This window comes from Bombus vancouverensis, chromosome 16, assembly GCF_051014615.1.
Source record: "Bombus vancouverensis nearcticus chromosome 16, iyBomVanc1_principal, whole genome shotgun sequence".
NCBI classification, from domain to species: domain Eukaryota; kingdom Metazoa; phylum Arthropoda; class Insecta; order Hymenoptera; family Apidae; genus Bombus; species Bombus vancouverensis.
In genome coordinates this window covers 5,471,498-5,487,027 of record NC_134926.1, presented here as the reverse complement: position 1 = coordinate 5,487,027, position 15,530 = coordinate 5,471,498, and the positions used below count along the sequence as shown (strand labels likewise).

The window sequence follows — 15,530 nt, the reverse complement described above, 5'->3', positions numbered from 1 at the left end:
TTTGTGATCCAGATCGAGGGGATCGTTATCTCGAGCTGGCCGGTTATGCCTCGGTCGTCGCAGAAAACCGTCTCACCTGGTTCCTCCTTCCGGAACGCCCTCCTAGACTCCTCCGCTCCTCTCCTTCTCTTCGCTCGTCCCCAAAGTTCGATTCCCTTCGACCAGACGAACTTTCCGCTCTGTTCGCTCGCGCCTGAAATCAGAGAGGACAGCGTCGATCGCGACGGTGAGACGAGATCGATGACAATGAAGGCTATCTTTGATCCAACGAGAAATCAGTGAAAATTGGCAACAGCATTAGCGAAGACAGCGCGGCGGTCGACGAGGAAGGAAGTTTAAAGAGATAGAAAGTTTGAGAAAAGAGGATGAGTGGCAGGCTACGTGGGACGCGCGTCCCAGCCTCCCTCTTTCCCCACGAAACTCGATCCACCTTGGAAGCCTATGGTTAGCGCTCCTAAAAGACCGATCGCGATCGGCGTATTCAAATTTAACGCCACGGTCGTGAGACTGGCCCTCTCAGCTGTATCGCCTTTCGCTACGATTTAATATCGGCCGCGTGCAACGGCGTGCATTTCGATGCTCGACCGAACTTCGACACGATAATCGCGAGACGCGCACGAGTTTCAGCGCGTTGCGCGTCGCTCGCGTCTACGCTAGATCCGAATCTCGAGCAAAAATTGGCGAAAGAAGCCACGGGGGTAGTCGATGGGTTTCCACGAGGGGGCAGGAGGCTGCCCTAGGTAGGGCAACATTATGCAAATCCGTAGTCAATACCTAATACAAGATAATCACGATGATTATACGTCCCAATCTGCCTTCTCACGGGGCCGGGGAATGTGTGCACACACAACGCACACCCTGGCCCCGTGATCGCCGTAGTTCTCTTCCTTTTTTCCCCGCACGCTTATCCTTTCCACCCTCTCACGGCGTCTGGCTGGAACATGCAAGTGCCTGGATCGCCCCCAGGCGGGGTCTCGTGGCAAAAATGCATCGCTGCTTATCATACAATATGCTCGCGATGCACCTGGAGAGAGGGCACCGCTCTCAGCCCTCCACCTACCCGGCGTCCCGAAAGTATTTCCCCAGCGAACTTTCCGACTCTCGCGAATCTCCTGCCTTCGCGTCTTCGTCAGTTTCGCTTTTCCATTGTTTCCACGCTCGTAATGCTTCGCGCGAATATTTTCCAACGACCCGGACACCCAACGAATCGACCTGTGCGTAGTTAGAGACGAAGGTTTTTTCTCCTCGTCGCGGAACACCGTGTACCCGAGCGCGGAGACTTCCTCCACGCACTTACCCCCGGGTGGCACATAACATTATGTGGCTCCCCGCGAGAGAGCTCGTGTTTTCGTAAGAGCACGTATATATGGAAGTTGCGCGGTGCTTCTCGCTCGGACCGCGATGGCAGCCCGCGGCCAATTGGAAATTGTCCCTAATAACAGGGGAACACGCTGGACCGTCCACTCCTATCTCGCGGGGTGGATTGCTCCGCTCCGTTCTGCTCCGCTCCGCTTCTACCGCATACCACGGTGAAACGTATTCTTAGACGAGAGAACTGTGCGGTGAGATGGCCGAGAAAATAAATCCTTGCATCTTGCTCGCATCGTCCAGCGTTCCTCTCGCTGCCTGTGCCGGGCTTTCCTTTTTAATTTCGTTAAATTTAGCCGACGAATTATAACAGGCGACTGGTCGGTTGGCCCGCAGTGGACACGTGGGAAGGGCGAGGTGGAAAGCAGGAGGAAGCCGCGTGTTCCTTAATGAAACGTCGCGACAAAAAACAGCCACCACGGTAATGTATTCGCGGCGGAAGTAGGCCGACGGGGTTGGGGAACCTGCGGTACCGAGCGGCCAGCGGGCCCTTCGGCTAAGACCGTTACTAATTAACGCACACGAACCCGCCATATATCCGTCCTACCCTTCCCACGTGATTTATCGATGCAACGACTGCGACCGCGCCGATTTCCCGTCCGTTTCTCCGTTCTATTTACGAGGAAATACGGTGCGCTGGAGCGGATTTCGCAGGATCGCGAGGCAACGCGTTCTCGATGCCTCGTAAGTCGAACAAGCCGCGTGGTCGAACGAGAACGCGCGCTCGGTAAAAACGAATCGACGCGACGTTTCTAACGTAATCAGTGGCCGAAAATTATCCGCGCGGTTCCCGTACACGTTGCTCGTCCTTTCTCATCCGTCCCCCTTTGCTTTTCTCTTTTTGCCAGCGAATTGCCGCGGTAGCGAGACCAGACAATTCCGTTGGCCGGCCGACGGAGACGGACGGACGCGTGCAACGGCAGCGAAACGAGAGGGAAAGAGAGAGTAGACGCGTGCACGAGTGCGTGATATCGCGGACACGCATCTAAGATCCGGCGCGGCGATATCGAGCACGCATATTACGAGGCCCAGAGAGCAGATGCTAAGTTCGGTTGAAGCCGAGCCGCTGCCTCCGTTCCCGGTCGTTGCTTCGACGCGAGCAGGAAAGAAGCACGCGAGGAAACGGACGCACGGGGAGACAATGAGGGACTTTTTCGAGCTGCCCCGCGGGAACCCGCCGCGATCATCCACTTCCTCCTCTGTTTTCGTCCAGACCTGCCGACAGTGCCGAGTCCAGGTACCGCGTTATCGGTAACCTGGTCGATAGGCGTTCGTCGTTTCGTTCAAAATTGTCGATATTGCGCGCGGCTATCGATAAGCGGCGCTCACGGCCAGGCAAAGTGTCGCGTCAAACGTTAATTTCGGTAGAGGAGAGACACGCGGCGTATAATTTCCTGCCACGTGGCCCCGCAGCTTTGTTAAAACCTTTTTACAACTTTTGCCAGTATCAGTTCCCGCGTCGTTGACTCAGCGCGTTCAGATTGAACATAGGCAGAGAATGATTCGAAACGATACTGTCGAAGTGGGCCTCCTTTCTAGGAAAAGTCTACATCTTCTCTGGTGTTTAGTTTTTGGTACAACGATTCCCTTTACGGAGGATTCTTTGGTCTCTGTTATTGAGTTGGCAACTAAGCGATTGCGGATTTTGTCATTAGGTGGCAATGACAAAATTCACAATCATTTAGTTGCCAACTTAATATAATACCGCGGAAAGATCGCCGATATACAGACAACGTGGACGATAAAGCGGAAATGCAGACAAGCTGAAAGAGTCGGAAAACTCGAATAGGCCTAACGGCCATCGATATATTTCGGCACCGCAGTTAATCAGCGGAGAGTGAAGAGTCGTGATTGTCACGTCCCGCGTCCCGCGCGATCCGTAGCGCGAAAGTAAAATTGGTAATTTCTTTCGAATCAAGATAATTTAAAACGTTTATTTGAAACCGTGTTTACAGTATTTGAAGCGAAAGGTAGTTAGATCCGCTAAAAGCTATATCTTGCGATAAATTTATCCAACTATGCTTTTATATTTATCTCACTATGTTTTTATAACGATATTAAGACAGTTTCAAAGCGTAAAGAAAGTCGGCAGTTTGAACAAACGTTGGGGATCTTCGCAAACATTTTCAACGGAAAGACCCCGATGTTTTTTCATCTCCGACAGATATAAATAAATGTAGCGACTCGGACGAGTTAGTAAGTAATTACCATTCGTCTATCGAGTAATAACTAATTACAGTTCGTCAAGCGAATAATTACCATTGTCTATCGAAGAGTTATCATTTTATCTATTCAAGAATTAGTTATCATTCTTTCAACCGAAGAATTACCATTTTGTGAACGGAAGAAGTACCATTTTGTGAACCGAAGAATTACCATTTTGTCAACCAAAGAATTACCATTTTGTCAACCGAAGAATTACCATTTTGTCAACTGAAGATTTACCATTTTGTGAACCGAAGAATTACCATTTTGTGAACCGAAGAATTACCATTTTGTGAACCGAAGAATTACCATTTTGTCAACCAAAGAATTACCATTTTGTCAACCGAAGAATTACCATCCGTCAGTCTGTCAGTCAGTTGTCGATATCGAAATCGAGTATTAATTAAATTAATCAATTAATTACATCGAATATCAATATCGAAGATTTGAATAAATCATTACATATTTTTAATTTACTTTCGAACAGCTGTAATCCTCTTCCGTGCCAGTTTTCCCGCACATAGTAGGTTAGCCGAAAATGGAACTTATTGCCAGTTGCATTAAACGTCAGTTAACGCAACTAAATAAAACGCAGCAGTGATATCATACTACTAAATGATCATCGTTTTTTTATTTAATTCACTGTAATAAATGCATCTATCAGTACATTATTATATGGAATAGAAAGCATTGGAAATCCTAATTTCTAACATTCCTAAATAAAGAATTTCTATGATACATTCGTCCACGAAAGAGCGTTTGCTCTTTCTATTCCGAGATATATAAAACCTCAACAGATACGAGTACGAGGAAGTTTGTATGAAATTTATCATCTGCGGATGATACGTTCTAGGGAACACGCGTCGACCAGCTCGCAGCGATAAGAAGACGATTTCAGTGTTTTCTGTTTCTCTTTAGCTTCGAGAAACTCTACAATTTGTCCAGTTACGACGTTCGGTAAATTGATTTAGCTGCGGCGTCGTTATACGTCTACGCGTCACGTAGATGCATTTCTCATTGGAAGAAGATCGTTGCGGTGTTTTCTACGCAGTCTTCTAGCAATATCTTTCGATGTTTAATAATCGAGTTGCTCATATTCGAATTTCGCTTTTCTTCCAAATCGGGAAAACTTGCTTAAATATTGGAAATGGAAGGGAAAAATCACTCGTATCGATAACCGACTATTGTCTCTTATTTTTCCGAAATTTTCTACCGAGGAAGAGAAATGATTCTGACGAAAAATACCCAGAGGAAGTTTGAACAGGATTATTCTGGAAATTAGAAAGGGACAGAAAATGGAAAATTAGCTATTTGCAAAGTGTTTTAAACAGCAATTTGATTTCGATTGATCTCGACTTGGTTCCTGTTCAAATTACTCGAATTATAATTGCAAGTCCTAATTGAATTATATATCGATTATAGTATAATACGCTATAGAACTATAGAAGCATAGTAGATCTTTACCACAATTTTCCCATACGATATAAAAAATTTAAAATTAATTAATTTACAATATACAAATTCCGTACAAAAATTGATTTCCACGACTTTCTTCTGTTCACCCGAATATACAGAAAAATGGCTACACGTAATTTAACGTTGTAAAAGTAGAAAATATGTGGGAAGATGGTACAGCGAAAGATCGGAAAAGATGTAAATACGACGAAATCTGTCCACGATCGGTTCGTTTGCGATTCTCCAAGAATCCTCGATTCGAATTCACGCGGAATTTTCACCACCTCGCATACGTTAATCCTTAAATTAACTATGTCACCGGCGTGTGGCTGGTGTGCCATGAATTTTCGAGTCTCCGTGTTTATCGATGCCCGATCGTGCGTGTCGGAATCGCCTGAAATCGTTCCCGTTTCCCACCGAGCTTTATTTGAATACAGAACTAATTGAGACGGTGCAGGGATCGTCCAACGGAACGGAAATCCATCCAACGACCGCTTTCGTCGTTTCTCTCTCATTGTCAGTCCGTTTACCTGTAACGGGCAGTTGAAGGGAACGATATCGATAGCGATCGCTGCACAAATATTATATGTCCGTTTTTAGCTTTTTTTTTCGAAGAAGACAGTTTTAGAAATTCAATGGTACTCGATGATCAGCCAGTTAGTTGTTTTCCACGAGTATACTCGTCACGAGGAAACGGCGATATTTTGTGTTACGACCTGTGAAACGACTGCTTTATTTTTGAACTTTATCACAGACAGGGCTCGTCGTAACGTAAAATATCGTCATTTCTTCGTGACGAGTATACTCGTGGAAAACAGCTAACTGGTTACACATCTCGAAACAAAAAATACGCAACTCAGGCCATTTTCGTAATCACCGACACGCGTATAAAGAAAGAAATCCGTTCCAACATAAACTTTGAACTTCGTCCTTTACTTTTTTCTTCCCCTTTGGGTGTCACTTGTTCATCATACAGGTTTTTACAGTTTATATCATAGCAGTATATTGTAGCCAGTATGTAATGGTACAACCTAAATACAAACCTCGATACAAACCATTATTTACTTTATTTATTTATTTACGTAGAAACGTACATATTAAATGAAAAATTTATTCCGAAGACAAGGCAGGTCTTTCACGGTTAAAAGCGAGGATCGTTTCTCGAAGAATCAAAAACGGGAAATACGTTGGAAAACGTGCACGGAAATTTAATTCGGAGAGCACATCTACGTATGCAGTACAGTGTCCAGCATTTTCAACAATTTTTGCATTAATAGAATAAATCCTAAGAACAACATGCTTTCTGATTACTCGTAAACCTACGGCATGTGTTTTGTCTCGAAGATGGTATCCCATTGGGGGTAGCCATCCACATTTTATGTAACAATTAATCTAGAAAAATTTACCAAAATCCAGCTGGACAAATTGTAAAGTACAAATCAAATAACGACAAAAAAGTATATTTTGTATCCTGAAACGTCTAACCAGGACATAGCCAAACATACTGAAGGAAAATGCAAAGCCTCGAATGAGAAGAATTTGATCCACACATTCGACTTATTTTCTCGCCTACGATCACACCCTGCAGTACTATCGATACTCGGACACCCCGTATATATTCCTCCACCCCATTCCTTCGTTTTCTCGCGTTTCTCGTCTGTACGACTATCTCATGCAATTTCTGCAACTATTCCGCGTACAAAAGACACGTCGTCGTTATTTAACTCGTACAACAAACGAAATTAAAATTACGAGTTCTATCGGAAAGTACTGCGAGGTAGATGCGAAGATAGCGAAGCTGTTGAGTTTCGCTGGAAATCGGTAGCAAAATTGGACGGCGAGGAAAAATTATAGCGCGAATACTAGTCAGCTCTAGCTCACGATGCAAGTCAGCCCCCGGCGGGGTATTGTGTTACTCGGACCCTCCTATTAAACCGCGGCCACGGTCAGTATCGTAGAGAAAATCGTAAACGCAGGGTGGAAAATCAAGATACGCGATACCGGCCATGGTCCACGCGCCGCGGAATTTTACGCTTTGTCAGATTTCAGGTGCGCCGTGCTTTTAGTCTGGTAATTTATTTAAGGCAGTGGAATACGCCGATACGCCCTTATTACTACCAGTTAATGAGTGGAAAGGAACGCATTCCGTGGCGAACGCGCCAACGTTGCGCGCCCTCCCCTAACTCTTGGCAAATTGCTATCAGCGGTTGCTAATAGTTTGTTCCTCGTTATCGAAGCTTAATCGCCACCCGCGTACCCTGTTTTCGGTTATAATTACTTGGTGGTTGTGGTTCGCGTTTCTGCTCGATTAAATCTCGCCGTTCAACCTGTCTTGTATGCGGCAATCAGCCCGGCGCGACGCGACGCTCGGCTAAATCTACGGACATTGTACGTCAGCGGCGCAGTGTACAGGGCAAACTCTTTTGTCTCGCAAACTGCGGATAAAATTGCGCCGATATCGATGCAGCAACGTTGAAACGTGCGCGTCGCGCCTACCTTTTTCCTTGTTAAACGTCGAAGAACGTGGTAATTTAACCTAACGAACGCGACTTTCTCCAATTCAGCTTCTCTGAATTTTCTTTTTTTCTTCACCTTCGATCATTTGGTGGTTCGTACGGGAATACGCTGTTTCTCGATCGTACCGCGGTTCTCGGAGAAGAACTTTCGTATGGAAAGTTGAAGATTAACTGCGTTTAGTCTGCAGTTTCATGTTGCATCGGACAGGCCATGTTCTCTTCCCTTGGGCCTTTATCTTCTTAATTTTCCTTCGAAATTCGTTTGCACTTCGCGATCAAAGGTGATTTTTTCGACTATTTTCGAGTTAGAAGCCAGCGTCGGTGCCTCTGAGGCTGCGTGGTTTATTTTCACGACGGATTTCAGCGGACCCGGCGGACGCCTTCATTCCGCGAATGCCGCGCGTGTGCCGCGGCGCAACGAGCGGAAAATATACGATCCGCAGGCGAAGGCGGATCGAACAGGCTTAAACCTGGCGCCTTTTGTCTCTGCCGGCCGCATTTGTCGTACCGGTATGCCTGGCGTTTCGCGCCTCGTCTACCCTGATTGGCAAATCGCTCCGTTTCTCGCGTTTCTTTTGTCCGTTTTTTCCCCTCCTGAGTTTCTTTACGAGCTGCCGGCTCGACGCACGTTGCTCTCGGTGTTACCTTGGAATCTGCGCCGAATAAATTACACCAGGTTCGCACCAACGCGGAACAATGCGAGGAGGATTGATCGCTGTGGCAATTATCAAGCTATTGTACATACGTAGTTAGCGTCACTCGACTTTCGGTCCTCTGGTCCACTTTTCTCATGGTACTTTAAGAATCCCGCTCAACGAGGACGGACGATTTGTTGACCTTTCTGCAGTTTCGAGAGCGGAAAACAGTTACAGGTAGCCGGAGCAGGCGGATATGGCGGCTATGGTACTTTAATATCGCGGTATTATGCGAAATGCTAATTTCGCGAAACGTTCCTAAATTCTGCGGTGAACGGTGAAACGTGTTGTTGGTTAAATTAATAATTACTTATAGTTAGTTGTTTACAGTTATTTACTTATAATCTGTTGCTGGTAGTCAGTTGCTTATAGTCAGTCGCTCATAGTCCGTCGCTTATAGTCAGTTGCTTATAGTCAGTTGCTTGTAGTCAGTAGCTTATAGTCAGTTGCTTGTAGTCAGTAGCTTATAGTCAGTCGCTTATAGTCAGTCGCTTATAGTCAGTCGCTTATAGTCAGTCGCTTATAGTCAGTCGCTTATAGTCAGTCGCTTATAGTCAGTTGCTTATAGTCAGTCGCTTATAGTCAGTTGTTTATAGTCAGTCGCTTATAGTCAGTTGTTTATAGTCAGTCGCTTATAGTCAGTTGTTTATAGTCAGTCGCTTATAGTCAGTTGCTTGTAGTCAGTTGCTTGTAGTCAGTTGCTTATAGTCAGTCGCTTATAGTCAGTTGTTTATAGTCAGTTGCTTATAGTCAGCTACTTATAGTCAGTTGCTTGTAGTCAGCTACTTATAGTCAGTTGCTTGTAGTCACTTGCTCGTAGTCAGCTGCTTATAGTCAGTTGCTTGTAGTCAGTTGCTTGTAGTCAGTTGCTTGTAGTCAGTAGCTTATAGTCAGTTGCTTGTAGTCAGTTGCTTATAGTCAGTTGCTTATAGTCGGTTGCTTGTAGTCACTTGCTTGTAGTCAGTTGCTTGTAGTCAGTAGCTTATAGTCAGTCGCTTATAGTCAGTTGCTTATAGTCAGTTGCTTATAGTCAGTCGCTTATAGTCACTTGCTTGTAGTCAGTTACTTATAGTCAGTTACTTATAGTCAGTTACTTATAGTTAGTTACATATATATATATATATAATTAATAATAAAAATAGTATAAGTATATAAATAATAATATATACATACTTGTAAAAATCAATAATGAGACGAATTAATTTAATTAACTATATTTACAGATATTTTAAGCTGTAGAATACAAAATTAATCGGAAGCGTTGTTCGCTCGATGATACTCGTTATACTATTTTGCTCTGACTGACTTACTGACTCTATACTGATATTCATTCGCACTAGCAATGACTCGTGGAGAATTTGGTCGTCTATTTATACTGGTCGAGGTTTAAACTTGTCTCCCGTGGTAGCAGCGAAATCGCTTTGTCCAGAGTTTGTTTATTACATTATGCGCGCCGTACAGTGTTAATCGTCTGTGGCAAAACAACTGCGTGAGGCATCTGCGCACCGAAACGTCCTAAGACGCATATGCTGCTACAATTCCATTTGTAAGAAGCGCGAGGCCAGCAACGCCGGATATAACCGACGCTATCCACCGTGGACGAATTGCTGGATGCCGGAAATAACCGATGTCAGCCGCGAAAGGGTTAATAAGGCGTAAATCAGGTAGAATCAGCGGGCTGTTAGCCCTCGTGGACGTGTTCGGCAAGTGACGTTTCCGAGAAGGTTGAGCGGGGACACGACAATCGTCGTCTAAAATCTCTCACGGTCCGCCCTCCCCCCCATCATTATTCCCGCATCACCCACGCCCGGCATTCTCGGAGGCGCAAGAGAAACGTGGACAGGACACGTCGAACGTGTAGAGCGTAGAGACTGTAGACGATCCTGAAGAGGTGGCTGGGTTCCACGGGGGAGAGCTTAAGGGGCCTCGAAAGCTGCGTTGCGAATTATCAGTCGCGTGTGATCGGCTGGCCGACCGAGTCGGCCCCCGACAAAGACTCTGGCCATCCATAATTCAAGCAATCCGGTCATTGTGTGTCCCCGCGCGGCCGCCCAGGCGCCGATTGCCTCTTTAGCCGAGCGAAACGGCCCTCTTCGCGCCCCTCGCGACACCTTCGGCCGCGGCTCTTCCTCTTTACGTGTTAATTCCGATCTCTCTTGTACCTTCCGACACCCTATCACGCAGCCTCCGCTCTTTCGCATCGGAATTTCCTCCTTCCTGTCCGCCTTCGTGAAAGCTAATCCTTTGGCTACCGCCCGAGCTCTTCGTAGGTACCTCAGCAACTAGCATTGCGTTGCGACTTAGCCTTCGGAGGGACAGCTTCGCGTTTGCCTAAGGTTTCCTCTAGGATCGTGCAAACGTGTCTCGGCGCTTGTATACCGAAGCTTACGGAAAACCGTGTGGCGACTCAGTCGTGGAAAATCAACGAAGTTTTCCTTCTTGCGAGACAGGGACGGAGACGAGTAGAGCGACTCTGTTTCTGTCTGAGACGACGTCTTCCATGTTGAGTCTTCGCGACTCAGTTTTCGCACGCTTTTCCCAAGGCTTCGGTGTACGGACGTCGGTACCTGTTTACACGGCGCCGGCTTCTGTACGTTTCGGCCGGGTTTCACATTGGATTGTACAGGGAACAGGTCGGATTGTATGTACAGGGTGTGGCTGAATAACGCGTACACGCGGGCACTAGGTGATTGCTTAAAATGAGAAGAAAATGTGGAATAAAATTCAGGTTTAAAATTGAGTTTGAAAATTCATCAAATATACTTGAACGTGGCTAATTAACTAGACGTGGAATACGACGTTTTCTGAAGATGCGTTTCTGAAAAAATACATTTGAAAATTTATCGATTCTTAACCAAACTCTATTTGAACTCTATTTTCTTGAGAATAAAATCTTAAACGGAAAAATTTTATTTTCTATGTTTTACTTACTTTCGCTTCTACGACAATGTCCTGTTAATTGCCTACTCATATGCACTCGGTGATTGGCCACAATATTTATCAAGTACATTCGATATATTTTCAAACTCAACTTTCTCGAAAACTGAACTGAAAGTGAGAAAATCTTGTTGCGTATTATTTTCTTATTTTTTCATAAGGAATTGCGTCGTGTGCGCTTCTACGCGTTATTCGGTCGCACCCTGTATATACGGTAGATATACGCGTACGTGATTTCTCGTTTGTTTAGCAGGGCTTCGCGTTGCGACAAGTGGATCGAGTCGATAGGAGGAACCATTTAATCAAAGATACTGTTTGATCAACGCTGTATAGTTATGTCGCTTCTCGATCGCAGTACGCTCTTGTAGATGTCGTGTGCGGTTATTGTAAATTCAAATGACTGCGCGCGTTCGCTCGCTTGGATGCGTGCGTTCCAGGAACAAAGCCTGGAAAGCGAAGCGTTACTCTACAAAGTTGTACTAAATCCCATTTGGACCTGTGGGATTGAACCGTGCGAGACAGCCAGCGATTTTAACACAGAGATCCTCCAACGATTTCAATCGAGGACATTGACCAGTTGGTTGTTGCGAGCTCGTTGAAAAATGTGTAGCTGAAACGCGAAACGTGGCAAGAAGTAAGCCATGACGAGTATACTCGTCAAGCACAGAGTATGCGTGGCAGTTGTAATATAAAGTTAAATTGTGACGAATGTTTCATTTTTTAATTTTATTATCGATAGGGCTCGTCGTGAGACAAGGTATTGCCATTTCTTCGTGACGAGTATACTCGTCGAAAGCAGTTAACTGATTAAGAACAGTCACAAACGCTCCTTGCTATGTAAAATCGATGAAACGACCCCACGCGATAAAAGGAAAGGCATCAAAGTACAGCAATGAATATAATACACGCGTAAACAATCAATCGAACGTACTGATCACCCAACTGTTGGACAGTATGGAAGACGTTCACAGACTAAGAGCCACTGACTATCCTCTAGAATTGCACGATAGATTCGGCTAAAATGGGACATTCACTCGCGTAAAAGTCAACTGTAAGGAATTTGAAACTATTTATAGTTACTTATAGTTATTTACTTATAGTTAGTTGCTTAGAGTTAACTACTTACAGTTAGTTGTTTATAGTTATTTACTTATAATTAGTTGCTTATAGTTAGTTACTCATAATTAGTTACTTATAGCTGGTTGCTTATAGTTAGCTACTTATAGTTAGTTGCTTATAGTTAGTTGCTTATAGTTAGTTACTTATAATTAATTACTTATAGTCAGCTGCCTATAGTTAGTTACATATATATAATTAATAATAAAAATAGTATAAATATATAAATAATAATATATACATACTTATACTAATTAATAATTCTCGTTGACAATTAATCGTAGTATACTCGATGACTAAAGAAGAAAAATTCCAACAGCAAATCCTTCTTCGTTCACTAACGATACTCCTGCTAGCGTAAACGTTAGCTCGATCTTCTTCTTGTTACGCAAGACTCTGCAAACGAAGAATTTCTTTGTTTTCGCCGCTGCTTAACCAACGGCGTATCTCTTTCAAATTTCCACTTACAGGCTGCACCACTCGACGACGAAGAAAATAAGACAGACGTTCCATGCTTTGCTTAAGAACGCGTTTCTTCTACAAATTTCACGCGTTAAAACGCCAACGTTTTCCGCATTGCCGTGATATTTTATATCAAATTGTCTCGAAATCGGAACTATTCCTTAAAAGACGAACTTTCCGAGCGACCAGATACAGTCGTCCCAGCTCAATTCTCTCGTCCAGATTGATTTTTAACCTACTTCGGGATCGTTCGACGGCAGTTTCCTCGGAGAAGCAGCCGATCACAGGTTATTTTCCGTGCGGGAAAGCAGCGGCTGCGATTGAAATGAAGCAATTAGGGAATTACCATACGTAATACCGGCCGTTTCCGAAAGCAGTAAGCGGAGGCGCACGCACGTTCGAACGCGAACGCGAACCTGGCTATCTGATAGGGACGTTTCCTCGCGTTTAACCGGAGGCATGCAACAAGCCTCGTGTGTACATTCTTCCTATGTGGCAACTCATTAAGGATACTCCACGGAACGTCTGACCGCCATTGAGCCTCACCCCTCCGCCGAGGGTTCAAGGTCCTCCCGTTTCTTTTCCCTTGCGTCGACCAACGTGAAGCAACTCTCTGTCTTTGCTTGCTTTGTTTAGACACGGGAGAAAGTCCCGCGCGGAAATCCAGCAACGTTTGTCGTCCGTTAGAAATCAACCACAGCTCTCGTTCGATCCTTGTTCCTTTCGTTTGTACCGATCAAATCTGAATCATCGTTCCGATGTACCTGGCTGTCTGAGATAATGAGATCACAGCCGAAAATCGGATTAAAGAGCTTCGTTGGAAGCGCGTTCTCGATACCTGCGAAACGATTCCGAGGTGTCGAGGTATTAGGTTGTCCGGAAAGTCGCTTTCGTTTTGTAAGGCGGTGATAGAGATGAACGACAATTTCTATTTTATATCGTTTTATTGAATTTTATCGAATCCATTTCGTTATGTTTCTATTATTATTGTCCGCGCATGATTCGATAAACTAATATAAAACGAAAATAATATTATAAAAATAATATTAATAAAATAATATTATAAAACGAAAGAAACTTTCCGGACAACCTAATACCTGCGCGCGTATTTGGAGACTCCTTGTACAATAGAAAACGCTGTAGGTGGCGCGTTGGAAACTTGTCGCTTTTGGAAAATTGGCAAATGGAAAATGTTCTACGTAGCGAGAATATCTCAGCGTAGAATTCGAGTGCAATTTTTCCTTCCCATAGATAATTCCATAGATCGTTAATGACGTTGCAAGATGACTTCGTGATGTTGGCTGTATGCAGGAAACTGCGAGTGCCATTAAACATTAGCCGATTGTTTCTTGGCCTTTGTCTACGCCATCTATCTAAGTGAGCGAGCACGTTCATTCGGAACATTGGCATCGCAATGGGAACGTGGTGTCTTTTCTACAACTATGAGCTGACATATGCAGCATTTTCGTGAATTTCAACTACTCTTCGATTATAATGGTCGGTTAACGTGGTCGATGGTGTTGCGACTAATTAAGGAGCTGAATTAGAATGTTCTGAAACAGCGTTTTTTGTGATTTCTTCTAGAAGGGAAAGAAAGAAACGATTAAATTATTAGATAGTTTTCTTCTGGGTGAACTAGACAAAGGCAGAACAAAATGTGAAATTAAAAATTCCGGCGGGTTTAAAAAAGAAATGTTAAACTTCAAGGTGCTATAACAATTATTTAAATAAACTTTTTGACGAACTTTGGTTAGTTCACCCAGAAGAAGAATATATAATAATTTAATCCTTTTTTGGCTTTCCGTTTCAGTCAAAAATTATTTTTAATGATTATTATATTAATATTTTAATCATTTTCTTTCTTACTTAAAAAAAAATATTTCTGTATTCCTTGAATATATATAAAACCATACCTCAAAATTCAATAACTTCGTTTCTCTCTTTCCCTCCTGAAAAAAATCACAAAAGACGCTAGGACACCCCCTTAATACGGAAAACCTTCGAATTTCCAATGTACAACGCTGTATTTATTTTTCAGGCGACGCCGAGGAATTTGAAAGAGGCGCGCAGGGGAACGGAGGACCGCCGCGGGCATCGGTGAGCGAAACAAAAATCACTGGTTTTTTTTAATTATTCGCGATGGGAGCGAGATCCAGGAAGCTCGTCTCCAAAATCCTTTTGTATTATAATAGCCGGGCCGGGGATATTTAAAGGCGCGCGGTCGGCCTGTATTCAAAGTAGCCTTCAACTAATTTGAATAAGGAATAAAGTGCCTTTTTCGAAGTGATATAAGCGAGGGAGCCAGGTGAGGCCCCTCTTGGCCGCTGTTTATCTAATCTTGTCGTGCCATGTAAGGCGGAATGGGACAGGCAGCTCTTAAAAGTCCCAGCCACCGACGTTATTATTTAAATAAGCCCACCTCTTCCTCTACCGATGACACCAGCTCCTATCCACGACCTCGATATGGAGAAATATCGAGCAACTAGTCTGACGAGCGATCCTCGGCTGCGATTGTACCCCTTTGTCATATTTATTTGCATTTTTATGACGTCCTTATCGACGCCAGCAGCTCCACGTGAAACGGCCACTCTGTTGTTCGAACCGATCGAAATTTCTTCTTTTTCATTTGAATGACATACGTCACAAGCGTATTAATAATATGCATATACATGTGTATTTATTCTAATATATTTTATTCGTATAATTCAGCGTTAGGCATCGATCGATAATTTGTTCTCTGGATGTGTTGTTCTTAGAATTTGCTGGTTCTAGCCAA

At 44.1% G+C, this 15,530-nt stretch overlaps 1 long non-coding RNA gene across 1 annotated transcript in view; it reads left to right on the top strand.

Annotated features, from left to right (window-relative positions):
• The window catches only part of LOC143303796 (uncharacterized), a 123,239-nt gene that overhangs the window by 57,047 nt on the left and 50,662 nt on the right, over positions 1–15,530 (top strand). Inside the window, exon 2 of the long non-coding RNA XR_013060452.1 lies at positions 14,793–14,851. This is a non-coding gene — a long non-coding RNA (uncharacterized LOC143303796). The remainder of the gene's footprint in view (positions 1–14,792; positions 14,852–15,530) is intronic.